Here is an 18,866-nt window from a genome sequence, read left to right as displayed (position 1 = left end):
CCTCTGTAGTTGATAGTGCCACTACAGATTGTTTCTTACTCATCCAACTGTCTACCCCTCCAAATAGGTTAAACACATACCCATTTGTAGATTTTCTCTGATCCAAATCTCCAGCCCAATCTGCATCAACAAAGCCACGAATATCCAACACTCTGTCCAATCCTGGTCTTTTTTGGTAGCACAAACCATAATCACTAGTGCCACACAAATACCTGAAAACCCGCTTCACTGCTGTCCAATGCTCCTTTCCTGGTTTTGACATAAACTTGCTCAATACTCCCACTGCATGTGCAATGTCTGGTCTAGTACAGACCATTGCATACATCAGGCTACCGACTTCACTTGCATATGGAACACGGGACATGTCCTCTTCCTCTTCTTGTGTCTTGGGACACTGTTCAGCAGATAACCTCACACCTACAGAAATAGGAACCCTTGCCGGTTTACTATTCTGCATATTAAACCTCTGCAGTGTTGTCTCGACATACTTCCTCTAGTTTAACCAGAGCTTCCTCTTTGCCCGATTTCTTTTAATTTCCATGCTTAAAATATAGTTTGCAGCACCAAGATCTTTTATTTCGAATTTGGAGGACAATTGGGTCTTCAAATCCTGCATAATTTCTTTGTCATTTCCAACCAGCAACATATCATCCACATACAAGACCAGATAAATAACACGGTCACCGATTAATTTAAAATACACACAGTGATCTGCTTTGCTTCTGGTGAAGTTAAGTCTCGGTATAAATGTATCAAATTTATGATACCACATCCTTGGTGACTGTTTTAACCCATAGAGAGACTTTTTCAACATGCATACAAGTTCTTTCTTACCCTTCACCGCAAAGCCTTCAGGTTGCTTTATGTAGATTTCCTCTTCCAGATCCCCATGAAGAAATGTTGTCCTCACATTTATTTGTTCTACCTCAAAATCAGAAGCAACAGCAACAGATAAAAGTAATTTAATAGAAGTTAACTCGGCAATAGGAGAAAAAATATCACCAAAATCAATTCCTGGCACCTGGGAATAACCTTTTGCTACCAACCGAGCTTTGTATTTCTCCATTTTTCCTTCTGCATTTGTCTTTTTTTTGAACACCCATTTGCTGCCAATGGGTTTCCTTCCAGCCGGCAACTCCACTAGATCCCAAGCCTCATTTTTGTGCAAAGACGCCATTTTATCAACCATGGCCTCTTTCTAGAGTTTTCCATCCTCTGAATCCACTGCTTCCTTCACAGTTCTGGGATCATCATCAGTAACAGACAAAGCAAAATTTGAACAAAAAGCAGATGGACTATACCTTTCTGGTTGCCTTCTTTTTCGAACTGATCTTCTCACAGCTGGAGTTTGTGGCTCTTCATCTTCTGATTCCTCCTCTGCTGTAGAGTATGATTCTTCCTTCTTTAGCTCAAACTTTATCTTCTCAAGTTCTTTTAGTAGGATTTCATGTTTAATAACATCTTTCACCTCTTTGAACACCACATTTCGGCTGTGCACAACCTTCTTTGTTACTGGGTTCCAAAGCTTATAACCCTTTAAACCATCCTTATACCCAATAAAGATACACTTTTCAGATTTACAATTCAACTTGGTTCATTTCTATTTTGGAACATGTACATATGCATCACATCCAAATACCCTCAGATGTGAAAGAGAGGGTTTCTTACCAGTCCATACCTCTTGTGGAGTCTTATCCTCCAACGCTGATGAAGGTGACCTGTTGACCAAGTAACATGCAATATTCACCGCCTCTGCCCAGAATTCCTGTGCTAACCCGGCACCACTGAGCATACTTCTTGCCCTTTCCACCCTTTAAACCATCCTTATACCCAATAAAGATACACTTTTCAGATTTACAATTCAACTTGGTTCATTTCTATTTTGGAACATGTACATATGCATCACATCCAAATACCCTCAGATGTGAAAGAGAGGGTTTCTTACCAGTCCATACCTCTTGTGGAGTCTTATCCTCCAACGCTGATGAAGGTGACCTGTTGACCAAGTAACATGCAATATTCACCGCCTCTGCCCAGAATTCCTGTGCTAACCCGGCACCACTGAGCATACTTCTTGCCCTTTCCATCAACGTCTTATTTATTCTTTTTGCAACTCCATTTTGCTGAGGTGTATATGGAGTAGTCTTTTGTGGTGCTATACCACACTTCTTACAGAATTCTTCAAATTCCTTGCTGCAAAACTCTCCACCATTATTTGTCCTCAGCACCTTTATCTTCTTCTTTGTCTGATTTTCCATGAGACCCTTAAATTCTTTAAACCTGTCAAAGGCTTCAGATTTATTCTTAAGGAAATATATCCATGTATTCCTTGAGAAGTCATATATAAATGATACATAGTACACAGACTTACTCAATGATGGAACCTTCACAGGTCCAAACACATCACTGTGCACAAGTTCTAATATTTGTTTTGCCCTCTTACCACCAGAGGGGAAACTCACTCAATTCTGCTTCCCATATACACAATTTTCACAGAAATCAAAATCCAGAGAGCTATTAGTCATACCTTTACCATGAAGTATTCGAAGGCCCTTCTCTTCAGTATGTCCAAGCCTTTGATGCCACAACATGGTCTTCTCTTCAGAGACCACTAGATTTTCTGCTCCACTTTCAGGAACCATAGAACTGTTGCACCCATCAATAACACTGCTACCTTGTAGCTTGTACAGAGTTCCAATTCGAACTACCCGCATCAATACCTGTGCTCCTTGAACCATTTTGTAGGTATCTTTCTTGAACACTGGTTTTACACCTGCATCATCCAGCTTGCTTACAAAAATCAGATTTCTGGCCAATGCAGGAATATGCAGAACACGCGGAAGTGTTCTAACCCTTCCACCTTGCAACTTCAACTTTACTTTTCCGCGACCAATGATTCTAGCCTTCCTATCATCCCCTAAGAAGACATTACCACCATTGTATTTCTCATACTAACAGAACCACTCTCTATGGGGAGTGAAGTGAAAGGATGCACCTGAGTCAATCAACCATGCCTCATGATCTACATGTGTACTTGAAAAAGCCAAGTACACATCCCCACCTTCATCTGAGGTGGTTTTTGCTTCTGTAGAAGGAGCATCATCAGATCCCTTTCCTTTATCAGGAGCTTTAGATTTACAGTCCCTTTTGTAGTGCCCTTCCTTTTCGCATTTCCAGCACACCACCTTCACAGGTTTTCCTGGAAATTTAGATATCCCTCTAGATTTAGATCTCCCACTCGATGACTTATTTTTGTTTCTGTTCTGGGACCGTCCTCGCACAGACAATGCATCACCATTCAGGCTCTCCATATTTTTCCGTTTCATCTCCTCCGTCAGCAAGGATGAGACTATTTCATCAAACTGCAAGGCAGTTGCATTGCTACTTATTGCAATAACCAGAGTATCCCACGAATCTGGTAGAGAACACAACAAACTGATGCACTTATCTTCATCTGAAATTTTAATATCAACAGATGCTAACTGACTTACGACAGTGTTAAATGCGTTCAGATGCTCTGTCACTGAGTCTCCATCTTTCATCCTCAGATTATACAGTTTTTTTCCGCAGGAACAGTTTATTCACCAGAAACTTAGATTGGTACAAAGTCCCTAACTTGTCCCACAAAGCCTTCGCCATAGCTTCCCCTGATACATTCAGCGATACTGAATTTGAGACACACAATCGTATTGTGCTCTTTGCCTTCTGATCCAACTTCTTCCATTCTTCATCGGACACTCCCGTTGGTTTATTTCTCGGATCTACTGCGATCCACTAATCTTTATCCACCAACAGATCCTCTATCTTGAGTTTCCATAACTCAAAACTCTGACCATTAAATTTTTCGATCTCTATCTTTCCACTGCTCGCCATCTTCTTTCACCACCAGAATCGATCCCGCAGATCTCCCACTGAATAGGGTCTACCATAGGCCCGAGTGAAACCCCTCAGCGACAAAGGCGTCCCCTTTAAGCCAAAACTTGGCTTTGATACCAAATGTAGGTTTTAACCTCGTACAGAACTTCCCTGCATACGAATTCTGAAACACAGAAAATAAACAATGCGAGAGCATAACACATAAAACGCATATACATAGAGATTTTTCTCTGGATCCCAAATCCGGGACTACCAGCTTGATTTTTCATTATATTCATTTCAATGTTATAATACATATTTATACATGCCGAAGCGTCCAATACCATGGACCGAAAACCATCGCGGCCAAAACCATGTGCGAAAAACATGCACAAAACCATAGGTGGGTCCGCCCAACCTAACATAGGGTCCAAAACCAAAATTTTCCGGGTCGCTGCCCTGGACTCCATAAAGTGGGGTTACAGGGACCCCTGAAACTCCCTGTGACCTCCCTCCCTCTAACCCTCAGTTAACTACGTGGGCTAGTCGTGGAAAGAATATAACACAACCCAACATTTCTGCATTCAAAGACCATAATCCAGCAAAAGCAGGGGCTCAATCTCATAATTTTATCATCCACAAAAATAACTCCTGCATTCAAATACCACAATCCAGCAAAAGAAAGAGCTCAATCTCTTCGACCCACTTCGTAACAATTTATCCAACATCCAGATTTCCATTGAAATCTTGAAAATCCTTATACCCAAATGATTTTTTCCAATGGTTTCTATGAATATGTTACCATCCTTTGATCAGAGCGGTTTTCCCATTCTTCCATCAAAAAAATTCTCTGAGATCACGTTAATACGAATACAATTATACAAAGCGATAACGAGTAGTTATGAAACAAAATCGACACACTTGAATCTTAGCAGGAGCAATATATGTTATAAAGATGATAAACTTGTGGAAGATGTTCATTGTAGTTTTGTTGGATTATTGAATATTATATCATAAATAGTTTAAATTGATTTAGGTGATAATGGCTTCATCGTAGACCATCTTAAAACATTAATGCTAAATCATAGATAAAAGTTTAGCCCTTTTTATATAACATTAATTGTGTTAATTGTGTAGCAATTTACAAGTTAAAGTGTTACTTGTTTATCTATTTATAAATTAATAAAATATAAGTGATGGCTTTAGAGACTAGGAAATATCTGCAAAGAAATTAGCCATTCCTCTTGGAGTGTTTTTATTTTTTTTCTAGTTAAATTACAAATAAAAATCTAAAAGTATATAACATTTGCATTATGAATTTTTCCCACAAATTTTGTCAATCATATAACATTTGTTTTATGTTTTTTTCTCACAAATTTTGTTAATATTTTCATTTATATTCTCGACATTTAGTTTTTTTTTCTAACAATTTTTTCAATACTCTAATTTATGTTCTCTGTGATTTTTTCTCACTAGTTAACAAACATGGTATTAAAAACTCACAATGATGGGATAGCGTGTGCTACCATATCTCAAACTATTCCCTTGCCTTTTAGATTTAAACACTCTTAAAATTATCATTTTGAAATTTCCTATAAATATGAACCTTTTTTAACTATATGAATAAACCATTAACATGTTATGAATAAGATTATATATGAAATAAAATTTCTTAGTTTTTTATTATGCAAAGCCAAATTATGTTGAATTGTCAAAATTAGACTTTAAAATTGTTGAGATTTTTTTTTAAAGCTAACCTCTCCCAACCCAAAACATCACTTAAATCAATCTCCTATATCATAGAATATGTTGGGCATGGGATCCCCCAATGAATGTTTTGGGGCTTAAAGCTCAGATTTTGACTAAATCCGATGTAAAGACTCCACATTTTGTGGGCGCGGAGCGCGAACTTGTAAATGAGTTATAGGGTTGTCCGCCCTCATTCTTGCAATATAATGTCGGCTTTAGAGATCTACCCATGGTTCGCGGACCATGGGATTGTATAAATAGAGGGAGGCTCTAAGTTGTAAGTGAGTAATAGAAATAGAAAAAAAAATGATGAAGAACTGAGTCTTGGCTGAAGTGTAGAGTCGAGTTTTTGGGTCGTAGAGTAGGGGAAGGCTCTGTAACTGAGTGCGCAGAGGTCTAGTAGTCCGCAGTTGAGTGCGCAGAACCCTGCAACTGAGTGCACAGGGCATGATGAGTCTGTAACCGATTGAAGTATTAATAAAGAGAAGTTTTATACCATCCCTGTGTATTTATTTGCTGTTTTTTGCATTGTGTATATTGGGTATAAATTACATTCCTACTGTTTATATGATGCGCGAACATATATGATTGTGTTGATTAAGTGAATATAAGATAAAGTATCTGTTTATGCGAAATTAACTAACAGTTATAAGAAGATAAGTAAGATCCGTGGTATAACTTAGGGAAATAGCGCAGATCGCTGCCTTAGCAATGCGAAAGCTTCTTAGCCCCTGGTTAGGGTTGCGCGAAGGTGATTATAACAGATCGCGAAGGCCTCGGAGGTCAGGGTAATGCGCGAAGCGACCTGTGCAAAGCCATTCACATTTGGACTAAATCGACCCCTCAAAGATCTCAAGAGTGCGGAAACCTGGTTCCAACATCCCCCCATATTGCTCCGGGTGAGACTTCAATCCGCGCTCTGCAGGCTGTTTCCAAAAGTGCCAGTAGTGTAGGGATTTGTTTATCTAATTAACTCCGAACTTGGGTCAGGTCCCCTCAAGCCAACAAATGGTTCTGTTGCCGGGACCAGAATCTGCATAGAGATGTCTGATGTCGTATCATTGGAATCCAACTAAGAAGGAAATTGAAGGTTGGTTGGACAAGAGGATTCACGAGTTCTCGACGCAAGAGAACATAGATCCGCCATTGACAAAAGAAGAGTGGTTAGATTGCTACCTGTACACAGAAATCCACGAGATCTTTTTTGCATATTTCCCTACTGAGTTGTACGAGTGGATCGCGAAGCTAGCAAATAACCAAGGAAGGTGGAAGCTCAACGATTTTATTGTGTGGACCTCAGAGTTGGTGCGTAGATTGGAAGCATTGGAGGATAAGATTGCGCGCGCTGTTGATCACTGATTCGATAAGATTATAGGAGGATTCATTATTGAGTTCGCGGTAGATACTTCAGTCATCTATAGCGAGGCAGAGCTATGCTTTCTCAAATGACCGCGAGGTAAGTACGTAAAGTCTCTGAATACTTGGATTAAAATGCTACTGTGTGAAAAGAGGGTTATGCAATTACCTTGATGTTCGGAGCTACGTGAAGTGAAAAAACCTACAGAAACAAAGGAAGTAAGGGACCAGAGAATAACCCTTTGATTTTACCTCCGCGAGGGGACGAGGACGAGCTCGCAAAGGTCTCTCCATGAAGTGCGATCGGCGGGGTACGGGGCTATATATATAAAAGCGCACCTGTCTTCTGGACCCGAAACTTTATCAACTGCAATATATATATTATCGGGTTTGGAACCCAATTGCATATCGCAATCGATGGAACCCAAGAGCTATGTATATAGCGATTTGCGATACGGCGGACCCGTCGATAATTATGGGCCCGGGTATATAATATTTCAAGTCCGGCTGTACGGCCGAACGCGGGTTTTCCTGTATATCCTTGTGTTTTTCGAAAAACATTGAAGTCAGGGTTTTTCAAATAGAAGGCTTATGTTGCAGATCCGAAAGGATTATTAACCATAGCTCATATGCATATCGGGTCTGCCTCCCCGATCGCTTATCGCAATTGGCAAAGTTTGTTGTTTATACATATAGCGATTAGCGATACGGCGGACCCGCCGATAATTATGGGCTCTGGTATATAATTTTTTACGTCCGGCTGTACGGCCCGACTGTGGGTTTTCACGTATAATCCTGTGTATTCGATAAAATGCTGTGGTCGTGATTTTTAGTGGAAAATCCTAATCGATGGACCCGATAAGGCATAGGTTCCCATCTATAATTTTTCAAGTTCGAATTTCGGATCCAGTTCGGTGTTATGCAATGATTTTCAGTGTAAGTCGGATTTTCGCCTGCGGGACTTGATCAATGCATGGGTTAAAAACCAGGGGGCGATTCTTTCACGCTTATCCCTTTAGATGTTATAAACGCTTCTTGAAGGCAAGATTAGTGTTTTTAAGCATTTTTATCATATTTGTATGAACATGACTGACGTCGTTTATCTCTACAGGCGAATACCGAGAGAAGGCAAGCGAGGTCGAAGGACAGGTGCTTAGGCATCAAGTATGGCTCCAGATGAAAGATGCATGAGCGGATGCGTTCCATTTAAAGAGGCAGCCTTTGGCATTCTTAGTCGGTTTATGCGCGTTTCCTGTATATTCCGAAAGAGAGGTTGTCTTAGTTTTCATCATGAAGAGATGATACACAGTCATCCTCTTCTGATCAACATCTATTCATTTCCCCAGGAAATGAAGCGCTCCAATGACAGGAAACGCCTTCTACGTGTTAGCAGTGACAACGATGGCTCTACATCTGTGTATTCGGATCGATATATTGAAAAGAACAGGGGAAGACGAAGGGTCATGGCCTGAGGCATAAATATTACTTCCAGATAGGAGAGGAGGGCTTTTTGTTTGGCAGGAAACAACTTTGATTTATTATGAATAAAGGAGACTATTTGGTTCAATGAGGAGCCTTTTGGTTCAATTTTAAGATCCTTTGCTTTTATGTGTTTTGAGACAGGGTGTTGTTGCTGGCATAAGTACAAATGTGTTTTGTTTTTGTGCATATTGATAACGATACAACTTATAATTAACCTTGGTTGTTTGAATGTAATTCTTCATCATAGTTAATTCATAAGTAGTCCATGATTTGAAACTATGTTAGACGTCAGTTGCAAGCTTTACTTCTATAAAGGGAATGTGTATTCCTGTATGAATGATTGGATTGCAATTAAGAATTGATGCAGCCTTGTTCTTATGTGAACCAGTAATTGATTCATTTAGACTTGGAATTCATATATGATGTTTAACCTCGCTTTTGTACATAGGCTAGAGTAGTTAGAAGAAGTGTAAATAGGATTCAATACATAGTGGTTAGCTATTTTATTTTGTTGATGTAATTGAAGCGTTTTTCCCAGAAACAATCTTTCAATTCATTTAACAGTTTACGGGGTCCCTTAAAACCCGTTGGAACTAGCCATTCCAAACGAAAGCAGGTCTAATTGGGGCTTGCGATCGGGTTAGTTCCCTTTGTTGGTATAGCAAAATTTTGCCATGTCAACACTTGGGCCGCCCCACCTTGGCTTTGTCCTTTGTTCTGCAGTTTGGGGGCACTTTCCCTTGCTTTGGATTCACAGATCCAAAGTCTCACTTCTTCTGTTTAAACTTCTACTCGATCTTGATGGCGTATTGATACGTCGTGCTAAGCGAGGAGATGTCTAGGAACTCCATCTCGTCCTGGATGTACCTGTGTAGGCAGCTGTTGTACTTGAGTACTAAATGTTTCTCAGAATCCTTGATACCCAACTTCGTGCGAAGGGTATGAAAAACATTGGTAAACTCTGGCACATCTTGGTCCCTTCCCTGCCGCAGTGTTGTCCACTTTATGAATTTATCCTCATAGCTCTCGACAGGGTAGTACTGCTCCTTGATGACATCCTGGAACAAATTCCAAATGGGTGTGGCTAAAAAAAGTGAGGTCGTACTTTCATCCTTCTACTCACAGTAGGTTTCCCACCAATCCTTGACGTGGTGGGCGGCTTTCAGAAGAGAAAAAGTAATATTTTCTCAGCTGAAAAAATCTTGAACAAAAAAATGTCCTTGTAGCTGATTTAACCATTTATCTACGGCGTCTGCATTTATTTGGCCCTAAAATATGGGAATGTCAAAGTTTACTTGTACCTTAAAAGGAGTGGAGCCTCCATAGTAGTTGTTGGATGTGGATGCGTTGCTGGTGGGCAACTGTTGAAGGATCTGGGCAAAGTTATCCATGATCGTGTTCCTTTGTTTCTCGAGGGCCGCCTCGAGTAATATTTTGATAGGATCTCCTGCCACCTCATCTTTATTTTCTTCCCCCATGGGTGGTCGTCGGGGTTTGCGAGCCTGATCTTGCAAAGGTTCAGCCAGATCGAGCCCTAACTCCTTATATCTAGAACTCGTTGGGGACATGCAAAGGAAAATAGAGAAAGAGCAGACTGCTTTGAGACCACTAATCCGGATTTAAACAGCAACGAAACAAATTAAAAATATAACCATCAATACAAAGATGAAGTAGAAATAACACTTTATTAATATCAAACACTAAAATATGCTTATAAACATAATGGAAATAAGAATAGCTCGGGCGATAGTAGCTTATCTCTGAGAAGAGATGTGGCGGATAGATGCCTTTGAACTGTGTTAAAATGAGGTTGAAAGGCCTACTTATTATTGAGAAACAATGGAAAACCGTTAACATCCAAAAACCTAACCCTAGGAGATGAAGCACCAAACTATGGGCCCCGTTTAGGTAAATTGGTACATCAAATTCTCAGGGCCGTAACTTTGGCATATGATCTTTGTTTGATGCACACAATATCTCGTTAGAAAGATCTATCCGAGGACTACAACTCTATAATGAATAACATAGGTCAACGTCCCATTTTGGTCCCATGTTTCTCAAAAAATGGTGTTTAAGGCCTCAAAACGGCTCCAAAAGTTCAGGACCCGAAAAACTGCCAAAAATAGTAAATTGTGTTACAAATAAGGAAATTAAAAAAATGAAAGAAACAATGGTGGGGGTCCAAGTGAAATAGGTAGGTGGCCACCAATATCCACTTGGATAGAAACAATGGTGGGGGTTCAAGTGGAATAGGTAGGTGGCCACCAATATCCACTTGGATAGAAACAATGTTGGGGGTCCAAGTGGAATAGGCGGGGGGCCACCAATATCCACCTGGATGAATTTGACTATTTCATCAATAGCCTAAAGCAATGTCAGTTTAACATCAAAATCTTGACCAATGGTTGTTAGGCACAAAGAAATGATTGTGGAAACCCATTATACAAATGGGTCTTGGACTTGGATGATAATCAATCCTCTGGAATTTTTTCCTGACTCTTCACTAGTGAGTTGTGTAAGCCAAGTAGTGCCATCTATTGTGGTTAGTACTTTTTCCCCTTTGTATTGGAGGCCTATTACTAAGTGAATGGAAGTTGAAAAAATAGATTATGGTTGTGCAAGCCAGAGCTTGCATGTGTGGTATATACTAATTAAATACTTCACGGCCTCCTCCTTCATTCCCTACAGGTCTGCAACTAGCGATGCACCAAGGATGTCATGAATTCCTACTTTCTATAGCAATTCATTCTGCAGGTTCCATTCATCTCCTTCTTTGGCCCATTTCAAGAAATATTCATAGTGTTTTTCCCAGGATGGTTCCTCAATTTTCGATTGCTAAATGTTTTTCATGCACCTCTCTAACTCTATTTTTCCAGAAAGATTGAATCTTACCTTGGTGCGTGGTTCTACCATAATTTCTTCATCTTCCAAATGAGCTTTTAGTTTATCCATAGCGAAGTCATCCTGAAATTCTTCAATTCACAAGCAGGCTAGGAGCTCAGAGTTAGAAATTATTGGGTTTGGTATATCTGGAATGTATTTATGGTCATGGGGAATGTTAGTTGATACTTTTTATAGTATTTTGATCGTTCAGATCCTTAATTGATTTTTATAGAGGGAGAAATAATTATACCATAATTATCGCTTGGTTGCACATCAATGAAATGTCTCGTCAAATTTTGATTTGATCCTCGATCATCACTTGGCACATGCATGCCCTCTGATCGCCACCTTCTTTATGTGGTGGTCAATAATTGCAAAGTACTTTGAGATGATTTATTCTGTATAATTGTTGTTGATGGGATGTATGGAGCTTGTGACTTGTCAAGAAAAGACAATCGTACTCAAGTGCTTTGGTTTTTTAATTCTATTTTTTTTCTTTTATGTGGTATTATGTCAAGGTCGCATGTCGGACATTTATTGCTAGTTGGCTTCCTAGAATTGCTTTCAAATGGGTGGTTGGAGGTCCTTTCTTGGATCATTGGTCTATTGAATCTCACCTGAGGACCTGCCTTGGATCATTATTCTATTGAATCTCACCTTATGGGTTGGTTCCATCAGGTGTTTCCTTTTCGTTTCAGATCCACTTTTTTCTCTGTGCTTTTTTGTCATTCTTTTGTACGCTGATGTCGTTCCATGCTTTTCTTTGCTCGAAACAAATTACGGAGGTCGAGTTCTCTTTCCTTTTCATTTTACCTGCTTAATTCATTATTTTTCTAGCTTTATTTAGGTAACTAACTGTTATGTCGATTATTATTTTGTTACTTAATTTATAACTACTTTTTTAAATATCTTGCTAAATAGGGAATAAGAAGAAAATATAATAATTAATAATTTTAATAATTTAATTTAGAAAGTTAATGTTTTTACATCTAGTGAGTTAGCCTGTTTACTACCAATCCTATGGCTAACCTATGCTAAATATTACTAAGAAATGTATCTTTTAAGTCGGACACCATTAACAAGTGATTTGAAAAGGTGTCCCTATAAAGTCTTCAGTTGTATAGCTCCATAAGGTCGGATGTCTTCAATAATGAATGGTCCTAGACATGCAATTTTGAGTTTCTTCTACTTTCATTTTACTTTATTGTCATATAATAAGACTAAAATACTGTCTTGGAAATGTTTAGCTTGCAAGTTCATGTCGTGCCATGTTTTTTCTTGTTGTTTGTTGATTTTTTGATGATACAGGGCATGAAGTCGATCTTCCTCTAATTGATGTAGTTTTCTGAATCATTGCGCTTGTAACTTTGTATTGTATTGTAATACATTCAACATAGTTTGTGAGTTCACTGAATAATAGAAAAAAAACCCGCTTCTTGTTCATAAACAAGTTTAAATGGAGTTGATGTCGTCGATTGCTTATACGTTGTACGATATGCATAGAAAATTTTAGGGGTGAATCTTAGCCCAATGGAAAAATTTAAGGGGTTTTATATTTTGGAGGAAGAATTTTTTATATTACGCCCATTTTCTATAGTTAGCCAAAAATTTAGTCAAAAAAAATATTTATTACATTTTAGCCGAAAAAAACAAGGCGGATAAACAATGCAAAGCTTGATTCGCTTGGTTTGGGAGGTTGGATTTGCTTGCTATCGCCTGATTTCTTGGGTTGGAGGTTGGATTTGGTTACAATCGCCCTGATTTCTTGGTTTACAAATCTAGGGCAAGGTTAAATTAAGAAGAGTCACCTGAATAAATTACACAGTCTCCATTCATGCAGGTTGTGACTCGTTTTCGAGAAAGAGACTCAATCTCCATTCATTCAGTTCGGAACTAATTTTCGAGCAAGAGACTCAGTGTCCATTCGTGCAGGTCATGGCTTGTTTTCGAGCAAGAGACTTTGGTTTATAGAAAATATGTTAGAGAATAGAAACGAATTCGTGAGTTTTACACAGGTCATGACTCGTTTTCAAGCAAGACTTTATTTTATTACAATATATTAGAGTAGAGCAGCACCAAGGAGACCATACAAGAAATCCATATAAACCTCACCCCTATATTCAATCAAATTCATCTTCATTGTTGTGTTATGCTATGCAGGTCCTCTTAGTGATAAAATTCCTTCAGTGGGAAGGGGGTGTATTTTCTTTGTAATTCGCACCCAATACTTCATGGAAGGGGTGTCTGTAATTTCATGAGAATGTTATTGTTATATCTCACAGAAACATATAAATTTACACGTGGAGAGAACTCTAAGAGCGGTGAACACCCGGAAGTGTTCTAACCCTTCCACCTTGCAACTTCAACTTTACTTTTCCGCGACCAATGATTCTAGCCTTCCTATCATCCCCTAAGAAGACATCACCACCATTGTATTTCTCATACTAACAGAACCACTCTCTATGGGGAGTGAAGTGAAAGGATGCACCTGAGTCAATCAACCATGCCTCATGATCTACATGTGTACTTGAAAAAGCCAAGTACACATCCCCACCTTCATCTGAGGTGGTTTTTGCTTCTGTAGAAGGAGCATCATTAGATCCCTTTCCTTTATCAGGAGCTTTAGATTTACAGTCCCTTTTGTAGTGCCCTTCCTTTTCGCATTTCCAGCACACCACCTTTACAGGTTTTCCTGGAAATTTAGATATCCCTCTAGATTTAGATCTCCCACTCGATGACTTATTTTTGTTTCTGTTCTGGGACCGTCCTCGCACAGACAATGCATCACCATTCAGGCTCTCCATATTTTTCCGTTTCATCTCCTCCGTCAGCAAGGATGAGACTATTTCATCAAACTGCAAGGCAGTTGCATTGCTACTTATTGCAATAACCAGACTATCCCACGAATCTGGTAGAGAACACAACAAACTGATGCACTTATCTTCATCTGAAATTTTAATATCAACAGATGCTAACTGACTTACCACAGTGTTAAATGCGTTCAGATGCTCTGTCACTGAGTCTCCATCTTTCATCCTCAGATTATACAGTTTTTTTTCCGCAGGAACAGTTTATTCACCAGAAACTTAGATTGGTACAAAGTCCCTAACTTGTCTCACAAAGCCTTCGCCATAGCTTCCCCTGATACATTCAACAATACTGAATTTGAGACACACAATCGTATTGTGCTCTTTGCCTTCTGATCCAACTTCTTCCATTCTTCATCGGACACTCCCGTAGGTTTATTTCCTGGATCTACCGCGATCCACTAATCTTTATCCACCAACAGATCCTCTATCTTGAGTTTCCATAACTCAAAACTCTGACCATTAAATTTTTCGATCTCTATCTTTCCACTGCTCGCCATCTTCTTTCACCACCAGAATCGATCCCGCAGATCTCCCACTGAATAGGGTCTACCATAGGCCCGAGTGAAACCCCTCAGCGACAAAGGCGTCCCCTTTAAGCCAAAACTTGGCTTTGATACCAAATGTAGGTTTTAACCTCGTATAGAACTTCCCTGCATACGAATTCTGAAACACAGAAAATAAACAATGCGAGAGCATAACACATAAAACACATATACATAGAGATTTTTCTCTGGATCCCAAATCCGGGACTACCAGCTTGATTTTTCATTATATTCATTTCAATGTTATAATACATATTTATACATGCCGAAGCATCCAATACCATGGACCGAAAACCATCGCGTCCAAAACCATGTGCGAAAAACATGCACAAAACCATAGGTGGGTCCGCCCAACCTAACATAGGGTCCAAAACCAAAATTTTCCGGGTCGCTGCCCTGGACTCCATAAAGTGGGGTTACAGGGACCCCTGAAACCCCCTGTGACCTTCCTCCCTCTAACCCTCAATTAACTACGTGGGCTAGTCGTGGAAAGAATATAACACAACCCAACATTTCTGCATTCAAAGACCACAATCCAGCAAAAGGAGGAGCTCAATCTCATAATTTTATCATCCACAAAAATAACTCCTGCATTCAAATACCACAATCCAGCAAAAGAAAGAGCTCAATCTCTTCGACCCACTTCGTAACAATTTATCAAACATCCAGATTTCCATTGAAATCTTGAAAATCCTTATACCCAAATGATTTTTTCCAATGGTTTCTATGAATATGTTACCATCCTTTGATCAGAGCGGTTTTCCCATTCCTCCAACAAAAAATTCTCTGAGATCACGTTAATACGAATACAATTATACAAAGCGATAACGAGTAGTTATGAAACAAAATCGACACACTTGAATCTTAGCAGGAGCAATATATGTTATAAAGATGATAAACTTGTGGAAGATGTTCATTGTAGTTTTGTTGGATTATTGAATATTATATCATAAATAGTTTAAATTGATTTAGGTGATAATGGCTTCATCGTAGACCATCTTAAAACATTAATGCTAAATCATAGATAAAAGTTTAGCCCTTTTTATATAACATTAATTGTGTTAATTGTGTAGCAATTTACAAGTTAAAGTGTTACTTGTTTATCTATTTATAAATTAATAAAATATAAGTGATGGCTTTAGAGACTAGGAAATATCTGCAAAGAAATTAGCCATTCCTCTTGGAGTGTTTTTATTTTTTTTCTAGTTAAATTACGAATACAAAATCTAAAAGTATATAACATTTGCATTATGAATTTTTCCCACAAATTTTGTCAATCATATAACATTTGTTTTATGTTTTTTTCTCACAAATTTTGTTAATATTTTCATTTATATTCTCTACATTTAGTTTTTTTTCTAACAATTTTTTCAATACTCTAATTTATGTTCTCTCCATGTGATTTTTTCTCACTAGTTAACAAACATGGTATTAAAAACTCACAATGATGGGATAGCGTGTGCTACCATATCTCAAACTATTCCCTTGCCTTTTAGATTTAAACACTCTTAAAATTATCATTTTGAAATTTCCTATAAATATGAACCTTTTTTAACTATATGAATAAACCATTAACATGTTATGAATAAGATTATATATGAAATAAAATTTCTTAAATTTTTTTTTTTTTTTATTATGCAAAGCCAAATTATGTTGAATTGTCAAAATTAGACTTTAAAATTGTTAAGATTTTTTTTTAAAGCTAACCTCTCCCAACCCAAAACATCACTTAAATCGATCTCCTATATCATAGAATACGTTGGGCATGGGATCCCCCAATGAATGTTTTGGGGCTTAAAGCTCAGATTTTGACTAAATCCGATGTAAAGACTCCACATTTTGTGGGCGCGGAGCGCGAACTTGTAAATGAGTTATAGGGTTGTCCGCCCTCATTCTTGCAATATAATGTCGGCTTTAGAGATCTACCCATGGTTCGCGGACCATGGGATTGTATAATTAGAGCGAGGCTCTAAGTTGTAAGTGAGCAATAGAAATAGAAAAAAAAATGATGAAGAACTGAGTCTTGGCTGAAGTGTAGAGTCGAGTTTTTGGGTCGTAGAGTAGGGGAAGGCTCTGTAGCTGAGTGCGCAGAGGTCTAGTAGTCCGCAGTTGAGTGCGCAGAACCCTGCAACTGGGTGCACAGGGCATGATGAGTCTGTAACCGATTGAAGTATTAATAAAGAGAAGTTTTATACCATCCCTGTGTATTTATTTGCTGTTTTTTGCATTGTGTATATTGGGTATAAATTTCATTCCTACTGTTTATATGATGCGCGAACATATATGATTGTGTTGATTAAGTGAATATAAGATAAAGTATCTGTTTATGCGAAATTAACTAACAGTTATAAGAAGATAAGTAAGATCCGTGGTATAACTTAGGGAAATAGCGCAGATCGCTGCCTTAGCAATGCGAAAGCTTCTTAGCCCCTGGTTAGGGTTGCGCGAAGGTGATTATAACAGATCGCGAAGGCCTCGGAGGTCAGGGTAATGCGCGAAGTGACCTGTGCAAAGCCATTCACATTTGGACTAAATCGACCCGTCAGAGATCTCAAGAGTGCGGAAACCTGGTTCCAACATCCCCCCATATTGCTCCGGGTGAGACTTCAATCCGCGCTCTGCAGGCTGTTTCCAAAAGTGCCAGTAGTGTAGGGATTTGTTTATCTAATTAACTCCGAACTTGGGTCAGGTCCCCTCAAGCCAACAAATGGTTCTGTTGCCGAGACCAGAATCTGCATAGAGATGTCTGATGTCGTATCATTGGAATCCAACTAAGAAGGAAATTGAAGGTTGGTTGGACAAGAGGATTCACGAGTTCTCGGCGCAAGAGAACATAGATCCGCCATTGACAAAAGAAGAGTGGTTAGATTGCTACCTGTACACAGAAATCCACGAGATCTTTTTTGCATATTTCCCTACTGAGTTGTACGAGTGGATCGCGAAGCTAGCAAATAACCAAGGAAGGTGGAAGCTCAACGATTTTATTGTGTGGACCTCAGAGTTGGTGCGTAGATTGGAAGCATTGGAGGATAAGATTGCGCGCGCTGTTGATCACTGGTTCGATCAGATTATAGGAGGATTCATTATTGAGTTCGCGGTAGATACTTCATTCATCTATAGCGAGGCAGAGCGATGCTTTCTCAAAAGACCGCGAGGTAAGTACGTAAAGTCTCTGAATACTTGGATTAAAATGCTATTGTGTGAAAAGAGGGTTATGCAATTACCTTTATGTTCGGAGCTACGTGAAGTGAAAAAACCTACAGAAACAAAGGAAGTAAGGGACCAGAGAATAACCCTTTGATTTTACCTCCGCGAGGGGACGAGGACGAGCTCGCAAAGGTCTCTCCATGAAGTGCGATCGGCGGGGTCCGGGGCTATATATATAAAAGCGCACCTGTCTTCTGGACCCGAAACTTTATCAACTGCAATATATATATTATCGGGTTTGGAACCCAATTGCATATCGCAATCGATGGAACCCAAGAGCTATGTATATAGCGATTTGCGATACGGCGGACCCGCCGATAATTATGGGCCCGGGTATATAATATTTCAAGTCCGGATGTATGGCCGAACGCGGGTTTTCTTGTATATCCTTGTGTTTTTCGAAAAACATCGAAGTCAGGGTTTTTCAAATAGAAGGCTTATGTTGCAGATCCGAAAGGATTATTAACCATAGCTCATATACATATCGGGTCCGCCTCCCCGATCGCTTATCGCAATTGGCAAAGTTTGTTGTTTACACATATAGCGATTAGCGATACGGCGGACCCGCCGATAATTATGGGCTCTGGTATATAATTTTTTACGTCCGACTGTACGGCCCGACTGTGGGTTTTCACGTATAATCCTGTGTATTCGATAAAACGCTGTGGTCGTGATTTTTAGTGGAAAATCCCAATCGACGGACCCGATAAGGCATAGGTTCCCATCTATAATTTTTCAAGTTCGAATTTCGGATCCAGTTCGTCGTGTTATGCAATGATTTTCAGTGTAAGTCGGATTTTCGCCTGCGGGACTTGATCAATGCATGGGTTAAAAACCAGGGGGCGATTCTTTCACGCTTATCCCTTTTGATGTTATAAACGCTTCATGAAGGCAAGATTGGTGTTTTTAAGCATTTTTATCA

The 18,866-nt window shown here is 39.2% G+C and overlaps 1 protein-coding gene across 10 annotated transcripts in view; it reads left to right on the top strand.

Moving 5' to 3' along the window:
• Window positions 1-18,866, top strand: part of LOC149180745 (uncharacterized) — a 45,116-nt gene that overhangs the window by 12,997 nt on the left and 13,253 nt on the right. The window lies entirely within an intron of this gene.

Source organism: Pinus tabuliformis, chromosome 3_2, assembly GCF_031772625.1.
Source record: "Pinus tabuliformis cultivar Carrire ecotype Pingquan chromosome 3_2, CPIR1, whole genome shotgun sequence".
NCBI lineage: Eukaryota > Viridiplantae > Streptophyta > Pinopsida > Pinales > Pinaceae > Pinus > Pinus tabuliformis.
Note: the sequence above shows the minus strand (reverse complement) of the source record. Positions and strands in the feature narration are given on the sequence as shown.